At 38.3% G+C, this 17248-nt stretch overlaps 1 long non-coding RNA gene and 1 pseudogene across 1 annotated transcript in view; one reads left to right on the top strand and one right to left on the bottom strand.

Annotated features, from left to right (window-relative positions):
- Positions 1-17248, top strand: part of LOC129060634 (uncharacterized) — a 91740-nt gene that overhangs the window by 57779 nt on the left and 16713 nt on the right. The gene's annotated exons all lie outside the window — the stretch shown is intronic.
- Positions 10856-11362, bottom strand: LOC100460753 (probable ribosome biogenesis protein RLP24; annotated as a pseudogene).

The following is a 17248-nucleotide window of genomic DNA, read 5'->3' as shown; positions in this document are numbered from 1 at the left end:
ACCGTGTTCCATAGGTTCTTTTGTCCACTTTTATGGCATCACGTTTTTATTACTGTAGTCTTGAAATATAGTTTGAAATCAAAACTATAATGCCCTCAACTGTTTTCTTCTTTCTCAAGATTGCTTTAGCTATTCAAAGTCTGTTAGAGTTTCATATAAATTTTAAGCTTGTATTTTCTATCACTGTGAAATAGGTCACTAGAATTTTGATAGGAAATTCATTGAATTGGATAACATGAAAACTTTAACAGTATTTATTCTTCCAATCTATAAATGTGGGATACTTTTAAATTTGTGTGTTCTTCAGTTTTTATTAATATCTTTTATTTTTCATCATAAAGGTCTTTTACCTGGTTTAATTTCTAAGAAATTTATTATTTTGATGCTTTTTAAATTTATTTTATTTTTTTTTTGGAGATGGAGTCTCACTCTGTCACCCAGGCTAGAGTGCAGTGGTGTGATCTCGGCTCACTGCAACCTCCGCCTCCCAGGTTCAGGCAATTCTTCTGCCTCAGCCTCCCTAGTAGCTGGGACTACAGGTGCATGCTACCATGCCTGGCTAATTTTTTTGTGTTTTAGTAGGGATGGGGTTTCACCATGTTGCCCAGGCTGGTCTCGAACTCCTGAGCTCAGGCAATCCGCCCACTTCGACATCCCAAAGTGCTAGGATTACAGGCATGAGCCACTGCACCCAGCCTCGATACTATTTTAAATGAGATTATTTTTTTCTTTTTTATTGGATAGTTTGTTGTTAGTGTATGAAAACACAATTGATATTTGTATGGCAATTTTATATTCTGCTAATTTACTGCATGCATTTATTATGTTAAACAGCTTTTTGGTGTACTATTTATTGTGTTTTCTTTTTTTTTTTGAGATGGAGTTTCGCTCTTGTTGCCCAGGCTGGAGTGCCATGGCATGATCTTGGCTCCCGGCAACCTCTGCCTTCGGGGTTCAAGCGATTCTCCTACCTCAGCCTCCCAAGTAGCTGGGATTACAGGCATGCACCACTCTGACCAGCTAATTTTGTATTTTTAGTAGAGACGGGTCTTCTCCATATTGGTCAGGCTGGTATCGAACTCCCAACCCCAGGTAATCCACCCGCCTCAGCCTCCCAAAGTGCTGGGATTACAGGTGTGAGCCACTGCGCCAGCTATTTATTGTTTTCTATATATAAGAGTATGTCATCTACAAACAGTGTCATTTTTCTTTTTTCTTTTTATGTCAGATGGCTTTTTTCATTTTCTTGCCAAATTGTTATACTTAGGATTTTCAGTAATATGTTAAAATAGAAGTATTCGAATTAGACCTAATGTAGTCTTCTTGTAAATCCTTTCTTATTTTGAGCAGACTTTGCTTTCAGAACTTTGTTTTGTAGGGCAGATACCAGGGCAGGGTTCTGCAGTTGGGTTCACATAAGGTAGGCCTGTTACAAGATGTGTAGATGAGTATGGCTCCTTCTGAGTACCTGAGAGGATTTCCTCAGGTCTCTGTGTAGGTTCCCAGGTAGGCAGGACTGTCCATGAACTGTGGCTAAGATGGCTAAAACTGAGTCACAGACCTGCTTCAGAGGTCACAGTAAAGACTAAAGGCCAAGTTCTGTAGGCCTGCCTCCATGACCATGACTGAGTGTCCTGAGGTCTCTGGGAAGGACTGCTTCTAGACCGTGGCTAGAAGGCATCAGAGATGATTACAGAGTCACTTCAGAATATTCAATGTGACTGAGTTGAGTGAGTCATTTTCTGTTCTGTAACCAAGATCAGGAGCCCTCAAGTTTGCCACCTGAATGAGGGCCTGCCTTCCCAATACAGCCCTCCTCAGTCTTGGGCTTTTGCAGGGCATCACAATACTCTCCCTGGATCCCAAAACTCTCATAAAGGCACTTTTGTCCATGGATGGCAGCAAAATTATTGTTGCTCTGGCAGGATAAATAAGAGTGACCCCCCTATTTCCACATTCCTGCTGATGTCACTCTCCCAATATGGTTTCACTTTCTATTTTTCTCTCTTTCAAATTTGTCTGTAATTTTAGATTCAAAGGTTCAGAACAATATACTGTAATTTACATGTTATGCAAGAAGTTAATTAGATACTAGGCACTCATTTATTAAAATGTTCATTTGTAAGTTTTATAGTAGCCAAAAATACATCAAGATTTTCATTTTCTCAACCTATATCGAAATTATTATATAATTTATTCCAAAATTTTTATTTTATATATCAGTGACTCATGTTTTCAACATACACATTTTTACTTTATTTAGAAGTCTAAGGCTTTTTTTTTTTTTTGCTTCTAAAGACTGGATTGCAGACTTTTAATTTTGTGTAAAAATAGCATTAGTATATTAATAGTAAGAAATTATCTTTACTGTCTTTAAATGCTTGTTAAAATTTTCTTATTAGAGCATTTTCTTATTGACTGTAGTGCATTTTCTGTAAAATTTTCCTGCCAAAGCAGGATTTAGACTATGATATAGCTGTTAAGTGCTGTTGTCACTTCCTGTGCTCAAAATAAAGTTGTTTCTTGACCGGGCATGGTGGCTCATGCCTGTATTCCCAGCACTTTGGGAGGCCCAGGCGGGTGGATCACCTGAGGTCAGGAGTTCAAGACCAGCCTGGCCAACTTGGTGAAACCCCATCTCTACTAAAAATACAAAAATTAGCTGGGCATGGTGGTGGGCACCTGTAATCCCAGCTACGTGGGAGGCTGAGGCAGGAGAATCACTTGAACCTGGGAGGCGGAGGTTGCAGTGAGCTGAGATTGTGCCATGGCACTCCAGCCTGGGTGACAGAGTGAGACTCCATCTAAAAAAAAGATAAATAGGCCGGGCGCGGTGGCTCATGGTTGTTATCCCAGCACTTTGGGAGGCCGAGGTGGGCTGATCAAGAGGTCAGGAGATCTTGACCATCCTGGCTAACACGGTGAAACCCCGTCTCTACTAAAAATACAAAAAATTAGCCGGGCGTAGTGGTGGACGCCTGCAGTCCCAGCTACTCTGGAGGCTGAGGCAGGAGAATGCCATGAACCCGGGAGGCAGAGCTTTCAGTGAACCGAGATTGCACCACTGCACTCCAGCCTGGGCAACAGAGCAAGACTCTGTCTCAAAAAAAAAAAAAAAAAGATAAATAAAATAAAATAAAGTTGTTTCTTAACTATACCTGTCTGCTATTCTCCTGTAGCAACCAGGGATGATTGGTTTCATACATGTTAAAATAAATAAATAAATCAAGAATAAAAAGGACCAGGTGCGGTGGCTATCATGCCTGTAATCCCAGCAAATTGGGAGGCTGAGGCAGGTGGATCACTTGAGGTCAGGAGTTTGAGACCAGCCTAGTCAACATGGTAAAAGCACATCTCTACTAAAAATACAAAAATTAGGCAGGCATAGTGGCACGCACCTGTAATCCCAGCTACTTGGGAGGCTGCAGCAGGAGTATGGCTTGAAACCAGGAGGTGGCAGTTGCAGTGAGCTGAGATCCTGCCCCTGCAGTCCAGCCTGGGTGACAGAGTAAGACTCTGTCTCACAAAAAAAGTATAAAAAAGAAAAAAAATTACTGCCATATGGTAGACACCAATTATTGCAAATGTGTCCACTCCAGAAGTGCACAAGCACTTCTGGTTATCTAGCAAAATTATTTCTTAATAGTACATCAATGTAGCCTACAGAATTTTGTGGGTAAATGTTTCTCTTATTTTTGTTGTACAATTCATATTACTGGGTTTCTCTTTTAGGGTAGATTCCTTGACATCAGTTTATTGTGTTTTTGGTTTTACTTATGCATTATAGCTTTGGATGACAATTTGCAACTCTATATATGCACTTTAAGTCAATGTGGGGCTTAATTAGAAAATGAATCCGCCAGATGGCTGTCATTCTTAAATTATACATACGAATGTGCATGTTGTCTATAAATATGACCCCAACTTTGTTCATAGCTTATCTTATATATTTTTTCTTGGCTGATCTTTTATGTTTTTTTATCTTGTCTAGGTGAGTAATCAGGAAAATAATCTTAGTTTTACAGTGTGTTTGTTGATGAATCTGTATTTTCTCTACGTGAAACACTTTTGTGATTTGAAGGTAATTTTTGGATAGCTTTATAACTCTGATTTTTTTAGTTATCCTTTAAGAAAAATATTGTGGTAAAGAACATAACATCAAATTTACCATCTTAAATCTTTTTTTTTTTGAAATGGAGTCTTGCTCTGTTGCCCAGGCTGGAGTGCAGTGGCGCAATCTTGGCTCATTGCAACCTTCGCCTCTTGGGTTCAAGCAATTCTCCTGCCGCAGCCTCCTCAGTAGCTGAGATTACAGCGTGCACCACTATGCCCAGCTAATTTTTTTGTATTTTTAGTAGAGACAGGGTTTCACCATGTTGGCCAGGCTGGTCTCGAACTCCCCACCTCAGGCGATCCAACTGCCTCGGCCTCAATCTTTTTAAGTGTATGTTTCAGTTATGTTATGTATAGTCACATTTTAATGCAAAAGACCTCTAGAATGTTTACATCTTGCAACACTAAAACTCAATACCTCTCATATAACAACTGCCTATATCACCTTCTCTCTACCCCTTGACTAATGCCATTCTACTTTATGTTTCTATTTGACTACTTAAGATATTTCATAAAAATGAAATCATATGCTATCTGTCACTTTGTTACTGGCTTATTTCAGTTAACATTCTCAAGATTTATTCTTAGAGAATGTGACCAAATTTCCTTTTTAAAAGCTGAATAACGCTATTGTGTGTATATGTGTGTGTATACATATGTTGTGTGTGTATATATGTACCCACTACAGTGCACATATATGTGTGTATATGTATTTGGCATATATATATATATATATAGATAGATAGATAGATAGATATACACCACATTGTTTTAATTGCTCATTAGGGACATCTGGGTTGCTTCTACCTTTTGGATTTTGTAAACATTGCTATAATAAACAAATATCGTGTGTGTGCAGATATCTCTTCCAGGTTATGTGTCTTATATTTTGTATGCATACTTAGATGTGGAATTGCTGGATACTATGACAATTCCATTTTTAATTTTCTGAAAAACTTCCATATTGTTTTTTGTACTGGCAGAGTCATATTTCCCCAGCAGCAGTTTACAAATTTTCTCTCTCACTTCTCCACATTCTTGACAGATTTTTTTTGTAGTCATTATTCTAATTGGTGTGAAATAATATCTCATTGTATTCTGCTTTGCATTTTTGTAAATCATCCTTTCAAATGCTTATTGGCCATTTGTATATTTTTCGAGAAATATCAGTTCAGTTTTGTTCTCATTTTTAATTTTGTTCTTCACTTTTTTGTTGTTGAGTTTTAGGAACTGTTTATATGTTCTTGATACTAACACCAATCAAATATGTGATTTGCAAATATTTTTACCTTTTTCTACTTCACCATTTCCTTTGACGTGTAGAAATTTGGAATTTGATATACTCCCATTTTTCTGTTCTTTGTTATTTATACATTTAATTCCATACATAAGAAAGTGCCAAGACTGATGTCATTATCTTTTCTCCTATACTTTTTCTAAGAATTTCATTAGTTATGTTTTTTACATTTAGTTAATCCCTTTAAAAGATTGTTTTGTATCTGGAGAAAGGAAAGGATCCAACTTTGTGGTGTTTTTAATGAAGATATTCAGTTTTCAACATTATTTGTTAAAGACATTCTTCTTTCCCCATTGGATGATCATGGCTACATTGTGGAAGTTCATTTAATCATATGCAAAAGGGTTTGCCTCTGGGCTTTCTGTTCTGTTCCCTTATATAATTATCTGTCTTTATGTCAGTACTACATTGTTTTTATATCTGTAGCTTTGTTATATGTTTTGAAATCAGGAAGTGTAATGCCTCTTTGTTCTTGTTTTTTGGGAATGCTTGCCTAGTCATTGTCCCTAAAAGAAATTTTAGGATTCTGAAAATATTTCTGCAAAAAAGTACCATTGGGGTTTTGATAGATATAAAGTTGAAGTTGTACATAACTCTTGGTAGTATTAAAATCTTAAAAATATTAAATTCTTTTACCCTTGAACAAAAATATGTTCAAGCTTGTGTTTAAATAATTCCAAGTAATTTTGGATTTGCCACTTTTTCTTCTTTTAATGTCTAGTTTCATTTTATTTTGGTTAGAGAAGATATATTTCACGATTTCAATCTTTTACAATTTTATTTGTCTTGTTATGTATCCTAACAGAATTTGCCATGTGCAATTGAGAATATTGTGTATTCTGCCAGTTTTGACTGAAGAGTTTTGTACATGTTTATTAGGTCTATTTGCCTATAATGTTCAAGTTTTCTGTTTTTTTAATTGACCTTATGTTTGATTTTTCTATTCATTATTGAAAGTGGGGTCTGGTCTAGAAGTGCACAATTATTGTGTTGCTATGTATTTCTTGCTTCATTTCTGTCAATATTTGGTGTAATATACACACAAAAATATGTAAATTTATATAACTGTTACAGATACCTGGTAAATAGATTTTTTTTATTTTTTAATTTTGTGGGTATATATTAAGTGTATATATTAATGTGTTTCTTGAGTTTTTTTTTTAAAGGCCTAAAGTGTTTAATAATGACACCAGGGTAAATGAGGTATACATCATCTCCAGCATGTACTATTTTTTTGTATCATGAATATTCCAATTATACTTTTTTTAGTTATTTTGAAATGTACAATAAGTTATTACAGACTGTAGTCACACTGTTGTGCTATCAAATACTAGATCTTATTCATTCTAATTACAATTTTGTACTCATTAATCATCCCTCCTCACTACCCTTCTCTGCCTCTGATAACTACAATCTACTCTTTATCTTTACGAGTTCAGTTGTTTTAATTCTTAGATCCCACAAATAAGTGAGAACATGCAGTTTTTGTTTTTGTCTTCCTGTACCTGGCTTATTTTACTTAATATAATATCCTCCAATTCCATCCACTTTGTTGCAAATGACAGAATCTCGTTTATTACGGCTAAGTTGTACTTATTGTGTGTACACAATAATATTGTGTGTGTGTATGTAGTACACTTTCTTTATTCATTTCTCTGTTGATGCATACTTAAGTGGATCCCAAAACTTTGCTATTGGGAATAGTGCTGCAATAAACATGGGAGGCCAGATATCTATTCAATATACTAATTATTTTTATTTTTTAGTATGTATACCTAGAAGTGTGAATGCTGGATTATATGGTAGTCCTATTTTTAGTTCTTTAAGGAACCTCCATACTGTACTTCATAGTCACTGTACTAATTTATATTCCCAGAAACAGTGTATGAGAGTTCACTTTTCTTCACACTTTCAGCAACATGTATTATTGCCTGTCTTTTGGGGAAAAGTCATTTTAGCTGGAGTGAGATGATATCTCATTGTAGTTTTGATTTGCATTTCCCTGACAATCAATGATACTGGGCACCTTTTTATATACCTGTTTGTCATTTGTATGTCTTCTTTTGAGAAACAATTATTTTATCCAATCTTGATGGAATTAATACATTTTTTCATAGCATTTTTAAGTAACTTATATATTCCTGTTATTAGTCTCTAGTCATATAGATACTATGCAAATAGTTTTCCCATACTGTGGGTGGTCTCTTCACTTTGTTGATTGTTTTCTTTGCAGTGCAGAAGCTTTTTAACTTGCTGTAATCCTGTTTGTTCCTTTTTTTTTTTTTTGAGACAGAATTTTGCTCTTGTTGCCCAGGCTGGAGTGCAATGGCGCAATCTCGGCTCACCACAACCTCCGCCTCCCGGGTTCAAGTGATTCTCCTTCCTCAGCCTCCCAGGTAGCTGGGATTACAGGCGTGTGCCACCATGCCCAGCTAATTTTTTTATTTTTGGTGGAGATGGCGTTTTACCGTGTTGGCCAGGCTGGTCTTGAACTCCTGACCTCAAGTGATCCACCCACCTCAGCCTCCCAAAGTACTAGGATTAAAGGCATGAACCAGCACGCCCAGCCCTGTTTGTTCATTTTTGCTTAGTTGCCTGCACTTGTGAGGTACTACTCAAGAAATTTTTGCTTAGTCCAGTGTCCTGGAGAGGTTCCCCAGTTTTTGGGGATTTTTTAGTAGCTTCATAGTTTCAGGTCTTAGATGTAAGTCTTTAGCCCATTTTGCTTTTATTTTTGTATATGCTAAGAGATAGAGATATAGTTTTATTTTTCTGCATATGGATATTTAGTTTCCTCAGCATCATTTATTGACAAGACTGTCCCTTTTTGCCAATGTATGTTCTTGGCACCTTTGTTGAAAATAGGTTCACTATAGATATACAAATTTTTTTCTGAGTTCTCTATTCTGTTCTATTGGTCTACGTGTCTGATTTTATACCAGAACCATGCTGTTTGGGTTACTATAGTTCTGTAGTATAATTTGAAGTCAGGTAATGTAATTTCGTGGCTTTAGCTGTTCTGGGTCTATTGTTGTTCAATATAAATTTTAGAATCTTTTTTTCTATTTCTGTGAAAAATGTCATGGTATTTTGATATGAATTGCATCAAGTCTCTAGATTGCTTTGGGTAATAGGAATATTTTAACAGTATTACTTCTTCCAGTCCATAAAAATAGAATATCTTTCCATTCTTCTGTTTTATAGTTTTCATTATAGAGATCTTCTTGTTTCTTTGGTTTAGTTTATTCTTGGGCATTTCTTTCTATTTATTGCTATTGTAAATGGGATGACATGCTTGATTTCTTTTTCAGATTGTTCACTGTTGGCATTTAGAAATGCTACTAATTTTTTTTGAGATGGAGTTTTTTTATTATTATTATTGTTATTTTGAGATGGAGTCTTGCTCTGTCACCCAGGCTGGAGTGCAGTGGTGCAATCTCAGCTGACTGCAGCCTCTGCCTCTTGGGTTCAAGTAATTCTTCTTCCTCAGCCTCCCAAGTAGCTGAGATTATAGGCGTCTGCCACCACATCCAGCTAGTTTTTGAATTTTTCGTAGAGATGGGGTTTTGCCATATTGGCGAGGCTGGTCTCGAACTCCGACCTCAAGTGATCCGCCTCCTTTGGCCTTCCAAAGTGCTGGGATTACAGACTTGAGTCACCGTGCCTAGCCACAATGCTACTACATTTTGTATGTTGATTTTGTGTGCTGCAGTTTGACTAAATTTTTTTATTAGTTCTAATAGTTTGTTTTGATGGAGACTAGGTTTTCCAAATATAAGATTATATCATCTGCACGCAATATTACTTTGACTTCTTTCTTCCTTATTTGAATGCCCTTTCTTTCTCTTGTCTGATTGCTGTAGCTACAACTTCCCTGACTATGTTGAATTAGAATGGTAAAAGTAAGCATCTTTCTTTTGTTCCAAATCTTAGAGGAAAGACTTTCAGTTTCTCCCCATTTAATGTAATTGAGACGTGGTTCTATCATATATGGCTTTTGTCGTGGTGAAGTATGTTCTTTCTATACCCAGTGTTTTTAGGGTTTTCTTATGAACCAATGTTAAATTTTATCACGTGTATTTTAAGCATTACTTAAAATATTCATAAGGATTTGTCTTTGGTTATGTTCATATAATGTATCACATTGATTGATTTGTGTATGTTGAACCATCTTTTTATCCCTTGAATAAATTCCAATTGGTCATGATGAATGATCTTTTTATTTATTTGTTTATTTTTATTTTTTTTTACTTTAAAAATGGTTTTATTTTATGTTCAAATAATGAACAGATGTTGTACCCATAAATTCTACTTTACAAAAACAGGAGTTTTTTTTTTAAAAGAAAACCACATAATAACTTTTAGAAGGCACTGGGATTCCTCTGCTTCTAGATCATTGCTAGGCTAGAAAAATAAAGTTTGTTCTACCAGGAATCACAAGTTAGAACTGAGTATCCTCCAAAGTGGAAAGTCTAGAGTGTAGTGCCATTTATTCAGTTCTCATCCCCAACTTCCACAACTACCTATCAGAACGTTTAAATCAGGTCAAAACAGTCCAGCATAATTAGACTTCATCAAACAATGCCATTATGCTTTTCTAAGATGCAAATAAACCAAAACAGGATATACTAAAATCAAAATAATATTTGACACTGTCATAGAAATTGTTAGTTCCTTGTATCCACCCCCCACTTTTTTTTTTTTTTTTTTTTTTGAGACAAAGTCTCACTCTGTCACCCAGGCTGGAGTGCAATGGGGGTGATCTCGGCTAACTGCGACATCCGCCTCCCAGGTTCAAGTGATTCTCCTGCCTCAGCCTCCAGAGTAGCTGGGATTACAGGTGCCCACCACTGCGCCTGGCTAATTTTTTGTATTTTTAGTAGAGACGGGGTTTTACCATGTTGGCCAGGCTGATTTCGAACTCCTGCTCAGGTGATCTGCCAGCCTCTGTCTCCCAAAGTGCTGGGATTACAGGCGTGAGCCACAGTGCCCAGCCATATCCCCCCTTTTATAACATTAATAAAGGGAATATTTTACTGCAAAGAATATTTTATTTTATACATCACTAGCCATGAATTTTTGCCATTAGTTATTACACAAATGCCACCTAGTGCCACTGTCCAAATGGCAGAACCATTTTACGTCTACAATTCACTTCTATAGTTGTAAGTAGAATTTTCATGGTTTACATAAGTACATCTATCAGTGAAGATTTAACACTGGAATGCGATCTAACATCCGTAATATCTGATGTTTTGTAGATAGCAATGTAGGAAAGATATATTTTAATCACTTTTCATTTAAGTGACCTTATGTAAAAAATAAACCAATTTAAGTGACCTTATGTAAGTGACCTTATTTAAGTGACCTTATGTAAAAAAGAAACCATTTAAGTGACCTTATGTAAAAAAAAACCAATATCCATTTTCAAATGTATATAAATGGTTACAGAGATTTTTAAGAAGCATCTTCCATGTCCACATCCTCTTGTAACTGCTGTACCGTTTTCTCTTCCAGCTGCTTCCCTTTGCCTGCAAGGCTCGGATAAGATGGATGTTTTGCTTGACTTCTTTGATATCCTGAACTTTCTGTAGCTCTTTCTTTTTCTTCAATCTGTTCATTATAAATTTAGCTTGGTGTTTCTGTTTGATCATCTCTTCAACTCACTTTATTGCATCAATAGTTTTATTCCATAGCTCTTGCTGGTATTTGATAGGTTCATTTCTACGTTTTTCAAATTCAAATGAACTATCCACTATAAGCTCTTTACCAGCTGCTTTCTGGACGGAATGCTTTGGTCCACCTAACTTTGTGAGGATTGCACTTCTTTTTAAAGTTTTTATGACATTTAGATTTACGAAATCTGAACACCTTGCAATCATTGCGGATGAACATCATGCCACGGCCAGGGTAGGTGGGCCCCAAACAGAAATAACATATCTCGAAGTGCATGTCGAACCCGCAGGTCCCTACCAAGCGAATGCCAAGCTTGAGAGGAAGTTGAATGATGTTTTTAATGTGTTGTTGAATTTGGTTTTCTAGTATTCTCTTAAGGATTTTTACAATGATGTTTATCAGAGATATTGGCCTCAGAGATATAAGGCAGTTTTCCCTGCTCTTGCACAGCCTTTCTCACCTGTCACTATGTAAGATGTGCCTGCTTCCTTTTCTGCTGTGATTGTAAGTTTCATGAGGTCTTCCCGGCCATGCTGAACTATGAGTCAATTAAACCTCCTTTGTTTATAAATTTCCAAGTCTTGGCCGGGCACGGTGCCTCATGCCTGTAATCCTTTAGGAGGCTGAGGTGGATGGATTACCTGAAGTCAGAAGTTTGAGTCCAGCCTGGCCGACATGGCGAAATCCCATCTCTATTAAAAATACAAAAATTAGTCAGGCATGGTAGCGGGTGCCTGTAATCCCAGCTACTCAGGAGGCTGAGACAGGAGAATCACTTGAACCTGGGTGGTGGAGGTTGCAGTAAGCCAAGATTACACCACTTCACCCCAGCCTGGGCTAAAGAGCGAAACTCCATCTCAAGAAAAAAAAAATTACCCAGTCTCGGTAATTTTTTTTGTTTTTTGTTTGTTTGTTTGTTTTGTTTTTGAGATAGGGTCTTGCTCTGTCACCCTGGATGGAGTGCAGTGGCATGATCTTGGCTCACTGCAACCTCTGCCTCCCAGGTTCAAGTGATTCTCCCGCCTCAGCCTCCTGAGTAGCTGGGACTACAGGTGTATGCCACCATGCCCATCCAATTTTTGTGTTTTTAGTAGAGACAGGGTTTTGCCACGTTGGCCAGGCTGGTCTCGAACTTCTGACCTCAGGCGATCCACCTGCCTGACCCTCCCAAAGTGCTGGGATTACAGGCATGAGCTACTGTGCCTGGCCTCAGGTAGTATCTTTATAGCAGTGTGAAAATGAACTAATACAGGAAATTGGTACTGCATAAAGTAGGGTACTGCTATAAGGATACTTGAAAATGTTGAGATGACTATGGAACTGGGTAGTGGGCAGAGGTTGTAGAAATTTGGAGAGCTCAGAAGAAGACAGGAAGATGTGGGACAGTTTGGAGTTTCCTAGAGACTTGTTGAATGATTTTGACCAAAATGCTGATAGTGATGTAAACAATGAAGTCCAGGCTGAGGTGGTCTCAGATGGAGATGAGGAACTCATTGGGACCTAGAGTAAAGGTCACTCCTGCTATGTTTTAGCAAAGAGGCTGGTGGTATTTTGCCCCTGCCCTAGAGATGGTGTGAAACTTTGAACTTCAGAGAGATGATTTAGGATATCTGGTGGGAGACATATCTAAGCATCAAAGCATTCAAGATGTGAACTGGGTTATTCTGAAAGCATTCAGTTTTATGCATTCATAAGGAGCTCATTTAAAATTGGAACTTCCCAGCACTTTGAGAGGCTGAGGCAGGCGGATCACCTGAGGTCAGGAGTTCGAGACCAGCCTGGCCAACTTGGCGAAACTCCATCTCCACTAAAAATACAAAAATTGGCCTGGGCACGATGGCTCATGCCTGTAATCCCAGCACTTTGAGAGGCCAAGGCGGGCGGATCACAAGGTCAGGAGATCGAGATTATCCTGGCTAACACTGTGAAACCCCATCTCTACTAAAAATACAAAAAAAATTAGCTGGGTGTGGTGGTGAGCGCCTATAGTCCCAGCTACTGGGGAGGCTGAGGCAGGAGAATGGCCTGAACCAGGGAGGCGGAGCTTGCAGTGAGCTGAGATTGCGCCACTGCACCATCCAGCCTGGGCAGCAGTGCGAGACTCCGTCTCAAAAAAAAAAAAAAAAGAAAAACAAAAATTAGCTAAGCGTGGTGGTGGGCGCTTGTAGTCCCAGCTACTCAGGAGGCTGAGGCGGAGAATTGCTTGAACCCAGGAGGTGGAAGTTGCAGTGAGCCGAGATGGCGGAAATGCCTAGCTGTCTAGGCAGAAGTTCACTGCAGAGGTGGACCCCTCATAGCAAACCTCTGCTAGGGCAGTGTGGAAGGGAAGTTTGGGGTTGGAGCCCTCATACAGAGTCAGCACTGGGGTACTGCCTAGTGGAGCTGTGAAAAGAGGGCCACCATCCTCCAGACCCTAGAATGCTAGATCCACCAACAGCTTGCACCATGCACCTCAAAAAGCCAAAGACACTTAATGCCAGCCTGTGAAAGTAGGCAGGGGGCAAGGGCTGTACCCTGGGAAACCACAGGAGTGAAGCTTCCCAAGGCTGTGGGAGCCCACCTCTTCTTTCATCAGTGTGACCTGGATGTGAGACACGAAGTCAAAGGAGATTATTTCAGTGCTTTAAGATTTAATGACTGCCCCACTGGATTTCAGACTTACATGTGGCCTCTAGCCCCTTTGTTTTAGCCAATTTCTCCCATTTGGAATGGGAGCATTTATCCAGTGCCTGTACCTCCATTGTATCTTGGAAGTAACTAACTGGCCTTTAATTTTACAGGCTGCTGGGCAGAAAAGACTTTCCTTTTCTCAAGTGAGACTTTGGACTTGGACTTTTGGGTTAATGCTGGAATAAATTAAGACTTTAGGGAACTGTTGTGAAGGCATGATTTGTTTTAAAATGTCAAAGAGACATGAGATTTGGGAGAGGCCGGGGTGGAAGGATATAGTTAGGCTTTGCATCCCCACTCATATCTCATCTTGAATTGTAATCCCTAGGTGTTTACGAAGAGACCTGTTGGGAAGTGATTTGATTATAGGGGCGGTTTCCCCCATGCTGTTCCTGTGATAGTGAGTGAGTTCTCATGAGACCTGATGGTCTTATAAGGCAGTTTTCCCTGTTCTTCCATGCTCTCTCTCACTTGCTGCTGTGTAAGACATGCCTACTTCTGCTTTCACCATGATTATAAGTTTCCTGAGACCTCCCCAGCCATGCAGAACCGTAAGTCAATTAAACCTCCTTTGTTTACAAATTACCCAGTCTTGGTTAGTATTTTTATAACACTGTGGGAATGGACTAATACTGTCTGTTTTGTTAAAAGACTAAGTTTCAATTGGGAGCCAAGATGACTGACTAGACACAGCCAGGGGAAACAACTGACAAGACACTGAGACATTGAAATTTCCGTCCCATTCTGAGCCTATCTTCAGATGAAATGCATTGCAAGTGGGCAGAGGGAGGACACAGATGCTGGAAACCCTTCATGGTGTACCAAGTACTAGGAACTTAAGTCCACTTTTTCTGAGCCCAGCAAAACATCAGAACTTGCTCAGGGATTTCCATCATTGTGATCTACACTGCCGGGGTTTTTTGTGTGTTTTTTTTTTTTTTTTTTTTTTGAGACGGAGTCTTACTCTGTCACCCAGGCTGGAGTGCAGTGGCGTGATCTCAGCTCACTGCAACCTCCACCTCCCGGGTTCAAGCAATTCTCCTGCCTCAGCCTCCTGAGTAGCTGGGATTACAGGCACGTGCCACCATGTCCGGCTCATTTTTGTATTTTCAGTAAAGATGGGGTTTCACTATGTTGGTCAGGCTGGTCTTGAACTCCTGACCTCGTGATCCACCCGCCTTGGCCTCCTAAACTGCTGGGATTACAGGCGTGAGCCACCGTGCCCTGCCTAGACTGCTTTTTATATTTACTTAAAATTCCAGAGCACTTTAGCCTGAGGGGCTAGCCACAACTCAGGTACCAAGTGCTGGGATAAATAATTTTCTTCTGTCTAGGGCTGATCAAAGTGCTCCCACCATGGGCAATGGCCAAATTCTGCCTTGGATTACTTCCTACTAAGACAGGGCAGCACTGAGTTTCAATGCAAAGTTCAACAATCCCTTGCTGTCCTTCCCCTAAGCACACAAATTCTCTCTTTGTGCCACATATTTACTGCTGGGAAATGAGGGATAAGTGGTGTAGGAAATTCTAGACTGTCTTTCCTACCCTCTTCAGTACCTCTATTTTGTTAAAACTGGGTACTGTAATTACTCACCTAATTTTTGGTTGTTGTGAAGGTGCTTTCTTGTGTGAATAGTTGTTCAGTTTGGTGTTCCTATATGGGATGATTGCTAGAGGGTTCTAATCAGCCATCTTGCTCCACCTCTGTCTTTCTTCCTTTTTACCATTATGAAATGACAATCTTAGTCTCCTGTGACAGTTGTTTACTTAAGGTGTATTTTGTCTAATATAATTAAGACTATTTTACCAAATTGTGGTTATTATTTGCATGGAATATGTTTTTCCATCCTGATACTTTCGGCCTATTTAACTCCTTAGAGCTAATGTGACCCTATTGTGGAAAGCATATTGTAACATCTTGTTTGTTGTTAATTCCTTTAGCTATTGTATTTCTTTTCATTAAAGATTTTAGTCCATTTATATATAACATAATCTCTAATGGAAAAGTTACTATTACCATTTGGTTTGTGTTTCTTTTCCCTGTTTCCTGTGGATATGTTTTTCTTCATTTGCTCTGTGTCTTCATTTTTTTTGGCAATTTTGTAGTGACATGCTTTGATTCCTTTCTCATATTTTTGATATACGTTCTATAAGATTTTTATAATCATCTTAAGAAATGCAAAGTATATAAAACATTAAATTTATAACTATATTTTATTCTAATAAAGTTACTTCAATTAAATCATAACTATACAACTTTACATCTGCCATTTTATTATTAATGTCACAAATATTTTATTTCTTATCAACAAAGATTTATGCTTTTTTATTTTTTCAAATTCTATAACATTTTAAAACTTTATGCACCATTATTATAATAGTAGCAAATTTTTTATCTGTCTAAATATTTCCCTTAAAAAAGAGTGTTATATTTTCCTATGGTTTCATGACACTGTCCTGCATTATTGCACTTTTCAACGTATTGGACTCCCTTTTACACGTCTTCTAGTACCATACTAGTTGCGAGGAGCACACTCAGATTTTGTTTATCTTGGAAAGACTTTATTATTACCATAGGGTTTTTTTTGTTGTTGTTGTTGTTGTTTTTTTTTTTTTTTTTGAGACAGAGTTTCTCTCTGTTGCCCAGGCTGAAGTGCAATGGCGTGATCTCAGCTCACTGCAGCCTCTGCCACCCGAGTTCAAGCAATTCTCCTGCCTCAGCCTCCCGAGTAGTTGGGGTTACAGGCACCCACCACCACACCTGGCTAGTTTTTATATTTTTGGTAGAGATGGGGTTTTGCCATGTTGGTCAGGCTGGTCTCCAACTCCTGACCTCGTGATCCGCCTGCCTCAGCCTCCCAAAGTGCTGGGATTACAGGCATGAGCCACTGCGCCCGGCCTAAGATCTTTATTTCTTAAAGGTAAATTTCCAGAGATTCTTTTTTTTTCTTTCAAGGGGGACAAGTTTTTTGGTTTCTCTGTATGCACAGTGATCTTTTGGTCAAACTTGGTTATTCATAAAACAGCTGTCTAACGTAGTATTTATAGACTGGCTTATTATAGGGCAATACTCACAGCAGTCAGCCAGGCTATCAATTCTGGGTGCTTTACGAACATATCCTCAGATATATCTTCTCTGGACTTCTGTGTGTGTTTTTTGACTTGGAGAGTTTTTTTTTCATTTCTTTTTCAAATCCTGTAATATTATGCTTTCTTTGTTTACTTCCTGTGGTATTCCAGTTTCTCTAGTAATATAACAAGCATCCACCTTCTTCTTAGCAGAAATAAACTGTTTTCTTCATTACTTCATCATGTCTTATAATGCACCATGTAGGGGAGATGGAATCTAGCCTAAAGTCAGTCCTGGAGAAAGATAAAACTTTAAACACATCTTCTATTGTTCTAATTTTCTCCTGAGAGAGATGATGGGAGTTTTTTTTTTTTTTTTTTTTTTCTGAGTCCAGTTAATATTGTGGAAAATATGAATGGGTG

The sequence above is a fragment of the Pongo abelii genome, chromosome 6, assembly GCF_028885655.2.
Source record: "Pongo abelii isolate AG06213 chromosome 6, NHGRI_mPonAbe1-v2.0_pri, whole genome shotgun sequence".
NCBI lineage: Eukaryota > Metazoa > Chordata > Mammalia > Primates > Hominidae > Pongo > Pongo abelii.
The sequence above is the reverse complement of the archived record's forward strand: the minus strand, read 5'-3'. Positions and strand labels throughout refer to the sequence as shown.